Consider the following 14,399-nt stretch of genomic DNA (forward strand, 5'->3'; position numbering starts at 1 on the left):
TCTTTCTCTACCCTTAAGTCAATGAATATTTTAGATAGAATAAGAAAACTTTCAATTTCACTTCAAGAATCAAAAAGTTATGACATACTTTTCTCTCTGAAACAGTGGTTTTCCCAAGTGCACTTTATTTTAAATTTTCCAACAAAGACAAGAGCAGGATGGGCACGATTCTGAGGACAAGGATCGGGGGCAGAAACAGGGATAGGGCCAGGACAGACACAGAGCCCGGGCTTGTGGCTCTTCCAGTACTCCCATGATGAATTCGTGCCCATCATTTTGCTTGTAACAAAACTTGTGAATTTTGCTGTTGTTTCGCCACTGTGTGTGTCGTTTTCGTTTTACTTTATTTTTTTTTTTTTTTGGCTACTGTGTCCTGATTTTTCATCCTCTATTCCGGACAGGCAACCAGCCCGCCCAGACAACCCACCAGCCATCCAGCCATCTATCTACCATCCATCGCACTTACACGAGTTGGTCATTAGCTACGCCTGCCAGCAAATTATTTGGCTGGGTGCGGCAATGGACAACCATATTGTTACTGTGGTTTCTGCTGCCATTGCTGCTGCTGCTGCTGCTGCTGCTGTGGTTGTTGTTGGCGGTTATGATAAACATCAGCAGGCAGCCACAGTGCAGCATCAGGAACAGAGAGGAAAATTGAGAGGGCGGGGAGGACTTTGTTTGTTGGCCAGTGGAGCACGAATTTCGCGTGCGGCGGAACGCACAAGTTTAATTTTACAGATGGGCCCGGCTTGAGGTTTGTTACAACATTTTCATGTCAAGTACTTAAAATTACTGTTGGCCAAATCATTGGGGGGTCGTTTTGTGCGTAAATATACCAAAATAGAATACAGTGTACAAATTGTCTCGACCATGCAACATGCTAAAAAATTAACGCAATTTTTTCATATTTTATTCATTTAATGTGCGGGGAGTGGCTATTTCGAGAAGCTGTCGGCGAAAATAACGCGAATTAGAGGCGACTGTTTTATGTACACAAATACAGATTTATTTTCGGCTGAGTCGTCCATGATTTATTAGGATTGGCCATTTCTCTTTGCCCTTCTTATGAATCTTCCTCGGCCTTCGGGCGCAACTTTAACTTAATTCCCAAATAATACAAATAAAATGGCGGAGTGTAGCCGATTAGCATTTTAATAAGTTATTTTCATTTCGCCCCAGCCAGACAGATAAAATTGTATTATTCGATATTAAAGCAATGCAATTTCATGGGCATTACACATACGCAAGGTAAGCCCGACTGGATCGAACGGAATAATGCCCGTGACCGCGTCTTATTGTATTGATTATATGTATTGACTAGCCGCCGTTTCTATAAAAATGTAAATTTTCTTTTATTGTTCCCAGATTTATTGGATGAAATGAATGTGTCCCAAAAACTGGAAAAAAACTGCTGATTTGCAGGGATTACTCGGCCAGCAAATGTCGAGGCTATATATTCTACGGTATACATGTCTATATTTATATGCACCGGGGTGCTGGGAGACTTGGGGGTTTTATGTCGCACTCCACGTGGCACAGTTTTTATGCCTTTGTGCAAAATTTATGATCGTTGCTAACTGTTTTTATGATTCTATTTTGATGATTGTTTTGGTTTTTCGCTTTTACCGAGACTAAGCTTTCCCCCAGTTTGCTTTCTATCATATTTTTGTTTAGACTTTTTTCTTCCTCGACAGTGAAAAACATAAATAAAATTCCACTCTTCTGGCAATGGCAGATTTGCATTGTCTCGTCGCGTTGCTAGGGCTTTTTTGGGCTTAAAACATGTGCCTCGAAATAGATCACAACCCAATCGATTTTGCCCGGCCAGTCGTCCGGGTAAACAATAAAATAAACGTTTTAACAAGCATAATGGAAATGTTAACAACGGCACGTACTAATCATGGATATTTCCGTGGGCGAGGCTTCAACGAAAATGCCGACAGGCTATCTATCCAGACCAGAAAAGGCCGATAAATTGACAGATTCCCCACTTGGGTATGCCAACAATGTAGTCTGGAAATTGCATAAAGGCATGATTTAATGAATTTCCGGCAATAAAATAATTTAATTTCGGCCAATTTGCTAAGTGGGTAGGAGAGTAGAGCTGGCTCATCATTAAGAACGTCAAGAGGCTTTCAAAAATACAAAAATAAAAAAAGTGTGCAAATCTCCACATAATTTAATAATGTCAAAGTTGTGCTGTGTCCCTGCTCCATTGCTTTTTCGTATAGGTGGTCGGGCTGCGTGTCGCATAATAAAATTCCAGGCAGCCAGGCATCAAGACAGTGGTGGGGGGGCAGTCAGCCTTCCAAGCAGTCGGCTGACAGGAAGAAGACGCTTTTTTGGCCCGGCTTTTCTTGGCTCGGCATACATGGCAGGCTAATCTATGAGATGTGCTGGCTGCTGCCTGCTGGCAGCTAGCTGCCACCTAAGCCAGCAGCTTTGATATTTCAGCATTAGCCCCATTAAAGTCAACATTATGAATTTTAATTTCGGGCACTTTATGCGAGTGGGTTACACCGAAAGAAATTGCCCAGATTACAAATGATTTATCTAAATAGAAATAAATCAATGGACTCTAAGAGGGGTACTGTTTCGGTAAGCCTAGAATAGTTTTCATGAATTATGGTCCTTTCAATACAGCAAAAACTAAAAATAGATTCTTAAGCAAAATCTAGTCAAAGGTAGCCCCTTTTCTTTATGTGCACCGGTGTCGTAGCCTCAATTAAGTGCAAAGACGTGCCAAGGGCGAATCTGACTTTAGCTCGGAGGGCTTCCTGCATTTGTCAGCTGCTGCTAATGCCACTCCCACTGCAGTGGCAGCGAAAACAAAGCCGCAGATAAAAGTTGAAAGACATTGAAGGGGGTGGGGTGGGAAAATTCCGGACGGGGACTCGGGGCGGTGAGTGGGGGATGTCAAGCAGCGTCTCGGCAATCGCCTTACAAGTGCAATGTCAATTTGTGCACAAAAGGATAATAAGGATTTATGTCAAATGCTGGCGCTGTTTGAGTTTTGCCAATATTTTCACAGATGACTGCACTTGGCTCAAGTGAAAATAAAACGCGGCTTAAGCAGCCGTCCCAAGAACCGTATAAAAAAAAAAACATAATTGAAGAGACTCTAGCGAAGGCTCGTGTCTGTTGGCAAAGTTCCTTCGAGGGGCGGGGCGTTAAAAGGGATTGGTCTGAAGTTAGGTGATTGAACTTTGCACTCAACCGGCTAATGGCTACTTAACTTATTAATTTCCTGTATTAACAACAAGCCCCTTACATGTAACACTCATTAAAACTGCATAAATAGAGCCGCCGAGCTATCGGAAAGCAATTTCGCCAATAGCCAGCCGGAAAACAGCCCCGAAAACGCCGCCCGCAAAACCCACTTGAAAAGTTGTGAACTTTCTACAACAAAAAATGAGGAGAGCTAAAGAAACGCTAAGGATACAGCAACAACAACCATTATAACAAAGGAAAAAACAAGCCCAACTTTCGAGCAGAGCTCAGAAAGTGCGCTTTGATGCTTTTACAAGTTTTTAGTGATTTTTTTATGTAGCATGCTTTCGAGGGCTGCCGCCCAGCAAACACACACCACTAACACACTAACACATCAAGAGTGTTCCTACGCAGACAGTCGAGGGACCACCGAAAGCAATCAGTTTGCGGTACACAATGTGGAAAAGAAAGGGTTGGGGTCGGGGTTCGGGGCTTAGAGCTTGGGGTGCGTGGTCGTCCCTTGCTTTGATAGAAATCATGCTGAGTTGTGAAACGTAAAATTGAATTTACTTTTCCGCATTCCCACATTACAACCTACCTACCCCAACTCACACTGAGATTTTCCATGTGGCTGACAGTTTTTCACGCTTTTCACCACCAATTGTGAACGGGACAGAACTTTGCTGACTGCTGCTGCGTCGGCCCGTCCCAGTCATAAATCATTGGGCATTTTCCATATGCAAAAGGCTCAAGAGATGGACTATCACTAATCCCAGCATTAAATCCGGCTTTGAACCCACCAAGCGATATAAACACACAAGGCTATCTGGAGTTGTAACAGTCTAATACCCACATCAAACGTTCAAGGTTTGCGAGCTAAGTGGAATTTGCTACTTTTCCATCAAAAGCTAATGATTTTGTTTGTTCGAGTCAGATCTAATGAAATGTGTAACTCTTTGGATGTAATCAGCTTAAAGTTGCCGCCAAAAACAACTGGGATCTTAATTCAATTGAATTGTGAACCGGGTTCAATTGTCGGCTGTCCATTGTTGTCTGTTCGGTTGAATTGTTCATGTAACTGTTGCGGTCTCGGTCATGTTTGCAGGCCATTCGTGTTTATTTAAACGTAATTAATTTCTGGATAGCTCGGTCTTTGGATAGAGACTCAGATGCAGGTACGAGCTTCGGCAATTAGGTTCAAGCCAAGTGAGAGCTTTGAAATTTGGAAACTGTCTGTGGGAAAATCTCATTTCCCCAGACTCACATCCCGCCAATGAGATAATCCGTATTTGGCTTAGAAAGCTGGCTTAGATCGTAGTCTGCTTTGTTACCAAACGCCGACGGACGTTTCCAGAAGGTTCATTAATATTAAAACCAAAGTGAATAATCGGCTCTGCCTAGGAAAGGACGAGTTCACAATTTATGATATAATTACTTTTAAGAAATTGTTCATTTATTTGGCAGGGAAGCAGGGAAGTTTAGGGACAATGGCTTAAAGCTCCGTTAATTCCCTTAAGAACCATGTAAGACTTTAAAGACAACCAATCTGAGCGGACCCCAGCGTAATTAATCCATTTTCATTGTGCGATATTTCACACTTAAAAATCAAACTCGGGCAATTTGTTACACTCACTCACTGGCACGCACCCGACACCGACACAAACGCAGAAACAGAAACCCTGAGCAAAACTGAATAAGAGCCAACGATACACATGAGACGAAATGCTGGCGAGGATTGAAATGGAGATGGGGGCTGTTGGTGTTCGGTTGGTACGTGAGCCACGCCAAAAGTTGTGCAAATAAATGGCAGTGAAATTTTATAGCACACTTGATAATTTCAGCAATAATTCAGTGCAGCTAATCACCGCATAAATAATCTTAAGGACAGCCAAGCTTAGCCCCACTCAACAGAACCACAACTACAGCGGTCCAGTGCGTATAGATCCCCATATTTTTGTATATATGTACGAGGATATTTATTTCCCAAATTCGCTTTACAGTGTGCAGTGTGCATGAGGCGAGAAAAACAAATACGGCGAGCCAGAAAGTCGGAGTAAAAAATAGAAATAGGGATATAGACAGTGGTGGCTGGTGACTCGTGTCTGGTAACTGGGAACTGGCTAACTGGCATCTGGGAAGTGGAATCTGCCACGGCTAAGCGGCGTAACAGAGAAGCAAATAAAAGCCGGGGACCAACAGCCAGTATCCAGCATTCAGCATCCAACATCCAAAACTCATGAAATCGAGAACTCGGTCGAATGGAACGTGAGCGAAATTTTTGCTAACGAATGTTGACTTTGCCAAAGTACTAAAATCAAATAACGGCAACAACAGCTACGAAAACACCAACAGCAAATCAAACAAAATCAACAATCACTTGCTAAAAGTTAGCCCGAGTTGATGAAGACAAACGCGACGTTACGTATACGTAGGCGCCTGAGGACCAACTTTGCCAAGGCTCACGCCAAACTATTTGGTCATAATAAAAAAATTAATATAAAGCACCGCCAACTTGTGGATCATTCAGTATTTAAGCCAAGTCAACAAGCAGCGTAAATCCATAAAATTAACTCGGCAGCGGTGGCTGACAAAGTCACAGTTACAGCTTCAGTCTGCTGCTTCAGTTTCAGTTCCAGTTTTTCGGTCCCTAGTCTGACTGTCAGTCTGTCAGCCAGTCAGCAACATCAGCGGAAAAACAACACCACCAACTGGCGACAACAACAACCTCAAAAATGTAGGTTATACATATACACACACAGAAACACTGAGACAGAAACACAGGCACAATAGGAGCAGATACATTGCGTATACGCCGCATGTGCCACGCGAATAGGAAAAGGAAATAAAGGCAGGAAAACAACAAAATAGAAAATTTAATGCGAACGCTGCGTGAACCGAAAGTTTAAAGCCAGCAGAAGAAAAAAAACAGTCAGAAAGGCAATAATTTGTATAACTTTATGGCGGCCCAGGATCACAGGCAAAGGCGTCCCGAAAATATAAACTTGCTTGAATAATTTACCAGCGAATTTGAAGAGTCCGACTCGGCATCCGATTTCAAACTGCCAGTGGCACTTAAATTTATGCTTCGAGCTTAACTGGTGGGTATTTAGCCGATGGCAGTGTCACAGTTTTCACAAATTTTACTTTTCTTCGTAATCCGGAAAAATATTTTCTCAACTCTTGGTTTATTTCACGAAACTTTATTCTTTTTGTATTTATTTGTGTGTATTTATTTGCATTCTGTTGTCTATTTTGCGCACAAAACAATTCGCTGGCCAAGCTGGATCAGAGACCGAAGCGAAGACTTTCCACTTTCACTGCCAAACCGACCGTTAAATTCAACGTTCGCCACGCATCTGACTGATTTGCTTTCTGGCCATCAGATATGCACGGAGGCTGTGTACGCACCCAGAAATCGGGCAATCGGCAATCGGGTTCGCCTTCGTTTCGCCCGTAAACGAAGTGAGTCTTCGCCTCAAATCGCGCCGCTTCGTTGGTTCTCCGGCTCTCGTTTCCGGCCGGAGTGCGGTATAACACATGCCCACGAACCGTATTCGGCTAAGAGAAAAATGACTCGAATTCGCTCGGTTTCGGTGGTAATCCTTTTGCAGTTATCTATGGTCAGGACTAAGAGAATGGTTGCCAAAGAGCCAAGTGGCATCAGCTGGACGTATAACAGTTTTCAAAACGTAAGGTCCTGCATCTTCAGCTTGTTTTCCTTTGGATAACAGTGGGAACAGCAGACAAAATGAAACAGATGTTCAGGTTCGACTGCGCAGGAGCAATGCAAGCCATTCAAAAAATATTAAATACTGGTGACAGATTGGGGAATTGTTTATTTAAATTTTAAAAACATCTAATTAATTAATTATATTCTAATTTATTTAAATTCATTTTTATGGTCAGATTTTAGAAAATATTGGATGTATTTAAAACAAAGATTATGCCTTTTTATTTATATTTAAATTTGAACTTTATATATTGAACTTTGTATATTTAAACTTCAAAATATATAATAAAATAATTTTTGTATACATTTTTATGTACCTTCAAAGGAATAAACCTTTTGGTAACTTTATTCCAACTACTTAACTAAATATCACATCGGATTAAACCTTTATCCTATTTAATATTCTGTTTCTTCCTTTCATTAGAGTTAATACGCCAAATAAAATTACATATTTTATTTACGACACCCATCCATTCCAGCCAAGATGTCATCACCTACTTTCAGATGAGTAAGTTCCTCTTAATTGATGCACCCATAAAACAGTCTCAATTTAGGTGCTAGTCTCCTCCCCTTCTCTAGCGCATTCATCAGGGAAAAACTCCTGGGGCACTCAAATAAAAATGAGTGTGCGAAAGACGTAAACCAAACAGCCAAGTCACAGATCAATATAATGAACCGAAACCGTAAGCCAAAAGCCGCAACAAATTGCCAATGAGTCGGTTAGTCCTCGCTGCAGTGGCTCAATGTGGATTTTGATTTAAGTTTTAGCACTGCCGCGCACTTATCGAGCAATTGAGAAGGGGTGGCCGAGGGGGTGGTGCCCCGAATATGTTCAGGCCATATGCGGCATTCCAATGAGGACCAAAAGTTATTTGCAATATACGAATCGATATCGCCATCCGTAGATGATGTATCTCCTAGTGTGTATGTGTGAGAGTGTGGGTATCATCCCAAAGTGCACATCATGATTTTATTAAATGGACTCTGATGTATTTATTGTCCAGCAACAACGTGACTTGTGAATTGATTTCATTAAACTGAAAAAGTTAACAAAGCAGCGCTCGGCTCTGGCCCTGGCTCCTGCAACATTTTTTGGACAAAGTTGCCCAGATAGCAGGAGGCAGCCTGGCTATATATCGCCATATAGATAAATATTTTTTTATAGCAATATGTGTGGGCATGGGTGTGCGCGAGTGTGTTGGCTTAAGGACATCTATCGTTAGTGGCCAGGAATGGAGACGGATGGAGACTGGAGAGCCGAGGGTGAGTGAGCCTCAATGACCAATGGCAACAGCAGCGCGCATCGAGCATGGAATACCAATGTGGTCGGAGTGGCCAGGACCAGCCGGCCAACTGACTGACTGCCGGACTGAGTGACTGACTGTCAGGATAGTCAGGATGGCCAGGATGGCGGCCTGAGCTTTTTGTTGACCGCTCCTTGCCCCAAATTGCCAAATTGTGTGAGTGTGCGGCTTTGGCTTTGCCTGGTTTCATTTTGTACAAATAATGATGATAATGTTGATGCGGCTGTTGACTTAACGCACATAACGCTGATTAGCCACGAAGCCCAAAGAAGCAATCGTAGTCTGTCTAGGCTTTAAGACCTAATTAATACTCTTTCACATCGTGCAAAGTTAAAGATCTTTTGTATTTGGTGGAATTTCAACGATTTATTCTTGAACTGACCTTTGATATCCATGCGATTCACTGAGTATGGCCCAAGAATCTGAAAGGTATGAGCTGCATTCAAGGGCTTTGTTCTTGGGCTGTCCTTGGCATGCGATTGCACTCAAACAATTTCTATTAAATGCGCTTTTAATTGCAGTTGAGGGTTGTAAGAGGCATTTCAATGGCGATGATTCCCACACCAACTCCGGCCAACGTGGCGTATGCGCAACGCTCCAGCGAAGGCTAATTTCAGCATTAAGCAAATGTCGCATGCCGCTCGCCCTTTGAGGCACCGGGAATTATAAGTGAAAAGTGGAATGAAGTGGGAAATGAAAAATTGCCAAGTTAAATAGAAAAGCTCAGACTTCTCGTGTTTACAGCCGACAGACGCCAGCCATGACAGCCACGCCCACGTCCTTTGCCCATTCCCATTCCCATACCCAGTACTTCAACTCCCACTGTCGCTTTCTCATTTTGCACATTATTGTTGTTGTTGCATTGTAAGTTGTCCTGTTTTATAAATGTTGGCGGCAAGAACCACTTACATGAGCCATTTGCATCATATTTCTGTTGTCATTTGTTGACATTTTACTTGCCTTGTCCCCGGCATGTGTGAGTGAATGTGGGTGTGTGTGCGTGTGTAGACGCACACTTAATGTGCAGTCATTATTTTTCAAGAAACAAGCTCAGTAGCAAGCCAGCGGTACAACAACAGTGCCAACAAAATCCTGAGAGCATAGTGCAAAGGCAGCAAAACAAATGAAAAGCAACAGCAAAAGCGTTTGTACAGAGAGAGAATATTTATTTTTTATCAATCTACAAAATTGTAAAAATTTTATTGCTATTTAAAAAATTTTGTATTTTATTAAGATATAAAAAATTAAATTATTATAATAATTCTCTATTTGAGAACAACTTTTCCTCAGTGAAATAAAAAGTTTATAAAAAAAGAATCACTTGGCAGTGCGGGCAGCTGAGTTAAGCATCCTAGAAGGAAAGGGATAGAGAAGGAGGGGACAGGGACAGGGACAGAGAAGGCCGGAAAATAAGGATGCGGCAAGGGTTCATCATTGTTTGCCTTTGGCCTGGGCCCAGAACTTGGCTAATTGCCTCGGCCCCGACTATCGTTTTTCACCAATCAAGCGAGTGAGTATTAATTAATTATCTTACCATATGCCATGCTGCATTGAAAGCGGAATTTTTGCTGATTTTTATTTAACTTTGTTCGCTAATTAGCGTCCATTCTGATGCCTTCGTTTTGGGTTTTTGGAGCTGGCTGATGGATAGACCACTGTGGGGCCAAGGCGAAAGGGGTCATCACAGCCCCCGTAATGGCCAGGATCTGACTGTCATGACCTGGTAGTTGGCTCAACTTCAGACTAAAGTTGTTCTCTTCTTGGTGCGGATGGTAACGTAAAGTTTGCGGAAAACTTTATTCAAGCTTAGTTGTGTTTTCTTTCCTTCGGCATTTCGGGATTGACAGTTGATTTATAGTGTTTATTGACACTACAAATTTTTGCCATTTTTAATCTCTTACCTTTGGAGCATATTTTGGGGTATGCTTGCGTTTTATGTTTGCCAAATTAAATTTTATATTAATGAACACATTCTTTTGCCGTTTTAGGCTTTTTATCTTGATATTTTCATAGCTAAATCAAACTAAGAGCTAAACTATAATTGCATTTGCAATTCAATTTAATTTCAAAAACATATTCATTGACCAAAGCGGAAACTCTTTTTAGTTTTATTATAGAATCAATTGAATCGGAGGTCAGGTTTTAACAAATCGTATCAACTTTATTTTACCTACTATCCTGCTTTTAGTGCAGTCTCATAAAACACTTTTTTTATTGACATATAGGTTGGATTATTTTGTTTTTATTTAGGTTACAAAAATGTACTTGTTCCGGATAACCAATCGATCTAAAAACTTTAAGCTCCAAATAAATGCTAAAAGTTCACACCCAAATAAAAAATCAATGGGTCACGAAAATATCCATATAAATTGTTTAGCTACATCTGTATCCACTTCAGTGTATCCAATTTAAGATGAAATGACCATAAAGTACGTTACCAAGCTTTTAAAGTTTAGAATTTAGAAGAGTTTCCATCGCATAAACTTCTCAAAACTAAAATCATTGGTTATTTAGAATTAGTTAGATAACTAAGCCAAAAACCCATGTTGTATAATTAAATTAAAACTTAAGAAATGAAGACACTAACTACGGCTATCTGAAATTTAATTATGTGAGGGTACTTTTTGTATAACAAGTTTGTTTTGTTGAAAATGAATTAACTTGAAATAATATTATTCGTGTAAATTAAAAGCATTATTATATTGCTTGTGTTTACAAGCCAAAACATTCAAAAAAATATTGTTTATATTTGAAGAGTGGTTTCATAAATTAAAACATTTTAACACTACGCCGATGAAGGGTGGTGTAAACTGTCAGTATAGTGCAATTTATGAATGCTTTTATATTTATGTATTTAATTTGAATCGCAGCGACAATTAACTAAGTGCCTGTCCGAACTTTTAGCTAATTTGGCCTGGCGTCTGCCTGGCCCCAAAAATCGGCGACAATTTGTTTTATTTATTTCGTTTGGTCAGCCACGGCGCCAAAAATCTGCAGCGACTGCATTCTCTACTCTTTTTTGATGCAAAAAAAGGGGAAGTCTTTTTTCCGCCATTTTGGAGCGATGTTTACTCGCTTGTGTTTTGTTTTATTATCTATTAGCAGGTCAATTTATGATTACGGCAGCTCATTCCCTCTTCCCCTTCACACGGGTTTGGGGGTTATTAAGAACGATGTCGCTTATCTGTGCGGCAGCCGCTGCTGATGTTGCTCCTACTGACTGCCATAATGCTAAATATGCTGGGTCCTTGGTCCTTACACATTACGCAGTGTTGCACTTAAATTTCACACTTAAATAAACAACTTCCAGGCTGCTGCCTGTTGTTGTTGTTTTTGTTTTGTTGCTATTATTATTGTTGTTGTTGGTTGTTGCTGCTGCTGGTTGGTTGCTTCTGGCTCTTGGCTGTTGACTGTTGGGACTTGCACTTGGTCCAGGTCCGGGTGCTTGGCCTACTTTGGCGCCCACAAACTGCTAACTGGCGAAAAGCGGAGAGTGAGCAAAAGCGGCAGGGGAACGGTGGAGCAGCTAGTATAACTCCTGAGTGGAACACGCACACAAACACGCATAAATTGAACAATGCTCTGGCCTCGGGCTCTCTCCGCCTGGCATCCCCATCCCCAAAGCCTTAGCCATGCACTGTAGAAAAATGTCTGTAAAATCAAATTTATATTAGTAACATTTTAAACAAAAAGATGACTTGAATAGTCTGTTTCGAGCTATGAAATGTATTTAATATTAAAACAAAAGAACAGACTTTCGTTGAAAACAAGAAAAGGTCCAGTTTACATTAAAAATACTAAACCTTATACATTAAACATTAAACAATACACTAAACATTATACAATTTTAAATCATTCATTGAGGAAAGCTTATAATATTTCTCCAAGTTTAGCATCATGACACGGCGCAGAATGCGCCACATGTTATGGCCCCCTATGATCTGGAAGGGGCTATTCGGGCTCAAGGGGACGGTGCTGTGGTGCGAGCGGTGTGGTCCAAGCTCTGGGATGGGCGGACCGGGTGGTGGGGGCTTGCTTAAAGTGCTTTTACTGCGCTTAATTCGCATAATTAATTTTGTTAGTAAACTTCGTGGGCTAATACATATTTTGCCACAGTTGATGTTGATGTTGCTTTGTTGCTGTTGTTGATGTTGTTCACGGTTATGTTGTTGCTATTGTTACTGCCGTCATTTCTGCCTATTTCGCGGCAAAATTCACCCAACCCGGCCAACACAGCTGCTCTTTATGTGTGTGTATCTGCTTTTTCCGTTTATGTTTATTCATTGAATTTATGACATTATCGTTGCCTACTTTGCGGCGCCGAGCCAACATTCATGTGCATGGGTTACCATGTTAGTGTGTTAGTGCGTTCGAGCGTTTGTGAGTGTGCTGGTGGTGGTGGTTATCAGCGTGCGGGGTTGAGTGTGTGAGCGTGCTGAGCCTGCAGGCCAGGTAATTGCACTTGTGTTTTGCAATCACAACCTTGCCTAGTTTGCCAGGCACTTTATGTTCAATACGCTGCCGGCCATAGAATGCATATTCACAGTGAGCTCACCCTAAGATGTCCAATCACTCGGAAGAAAATTTCTGATGCCAAAGGCTACTTTTGAGTTTAAAATATTTCGAAGGATATGATTGAACTGTTACTAAGTTGGTTTGACTTACAAAAGCAAACGCCTCCAGTCACACTTGCTATCCAAAAATGACCCTTCTTGTGAATTCACTGCCGCTTCGTGCCATTTTGGCATCTTGCAGCTTAATGGCGACCGGCAGCGTTTATTTACTTTATTATTGCATATTTGCATTCAGGCCCAAATGTGCTTGGTTTGTAGGCGAGTGTGCGAGAGGCTGCACAATTGGAAATTGTCTGTTAACTGCCACTGCAACAACCTGGTCAGTTCGTTTGCCTAAGGGGTGGTGCGCATTATGGCGTGATTCCGTCGATGCAATGCCTGCAACTTGACTGCAGTTCGGACCGTTCACCGGCTGCTGCCAATGCCTGGCCATTATCGGCAGCCACCAAAAGGTGCCTCCAGCAATCCCCACACCTCCGCCGGAAACTTGGCGCATCTTGCGGCTAAGCTAGTGGGTAAACACTAGCCAACGATTTGCCGATTAGTCAGGCATTCGCACCACCCCGTCTAGCGAATTTATGATTCAAAAGCAGCCAAGCTGTGGAATGCATGCAAATGCATAACTTCATGGATTTTATTAGCTTTTTCAGCACAATAGGATGGAAGTCCTAGGTAATAGTTCCGCAAAATAGTTCCATTGATTATACACACTTCCAAAAATAAAATCACAATTACCAAAACCATTTTTACGTTTAATCCAAATGTGTTCTGCTCCCTGCAAAATATTTTGATAAACTATAATACAATCAAAAACCAAAGCCTATTAATAGTCGCAGTTTGTCATTGATGCCGAAGCTTTCAACCCACTTTAATGGCCCAAACAAATTACTAAGGAAAACATTCAGCAGCCTAATTAATAGGCGCGCAGGGAAATCGCGTTTTAATTATTCATTGAACCGAACCAACACTCAACAGCCAAAACACTCCGTAATTAGTGCATAAATTAGTCGCCACACACCCTTATTCACATATTTATTTAATTAGAAACTAAAACAAACCCACTTTAATTTTAACAGGGAAATGAAAGATTTTATATGTAAAAGGAAAAATAACTACGAGCGGAGACGAAATTGATTTAAATGGCAGATTAAATCATGAGATATAGCCATCGGATGCATTTTTCGCACTTCTTAAAAGGGATTATTGAAAGGGTTAAAAGGAAAAATTTCAAAAAAAAAAAATCTGCAAAATATTTTGTTCTTAGATTTTGATGCAAAATGAAGGATATACGGTCTACAGGAAGGAATCGGTCTACAAATCGATTGAAGTATTCCGCTCAAGAATCGGATAGAATTCGGCCAAGATATGGCCTTCGCAGGGGCCCTTCATGTACCTTCCCCACATCTTGAAGGGGAGCCCAGAAAATTTCATCAAAAATCTGAAAAATATTTTGTTCTTAGATTTTGATGCAAAATGAAGGAGAATCGGTCAACCAATCGATTAAGCTATTCCGCTTAAGAATCGGATAGAATTTGGCCAAGATATGGTCTTCGCTGGGGGCCATATTGGCCCTCCATGTAC

The 14,399-nt window shown here is 41.3% G+C and overlaps 1 pseudogene; it reads right to left on the reverse strand.

Annotated features, from left to right (window-relative positions):
- Window positions 1-11,385: 11,385 nt before the first annotated feature.
- On the reverse strand, window positions 11,386-13,906 carry LOC116654567 (annotated as a pseudogene).
- Window positions 13,907-14,399: the final 493 nt, after the last annotated feature.

This window comes from Drosophila ananassae, chromosome 2L (assembly GCF_017639315.1).
Source record: "Drosophila ananassae strain 14024-0371.13 chromosome 2L, ASM1763931v2, whole genome shotgun sequence".
NCBI classification, from domain to species: domain Eukaryota; kingdom Metazoa; phylum Arthropoda; class Insecta; order Diptera; family Drosophilidae; genus Drosophila; species Drosophila ananassae.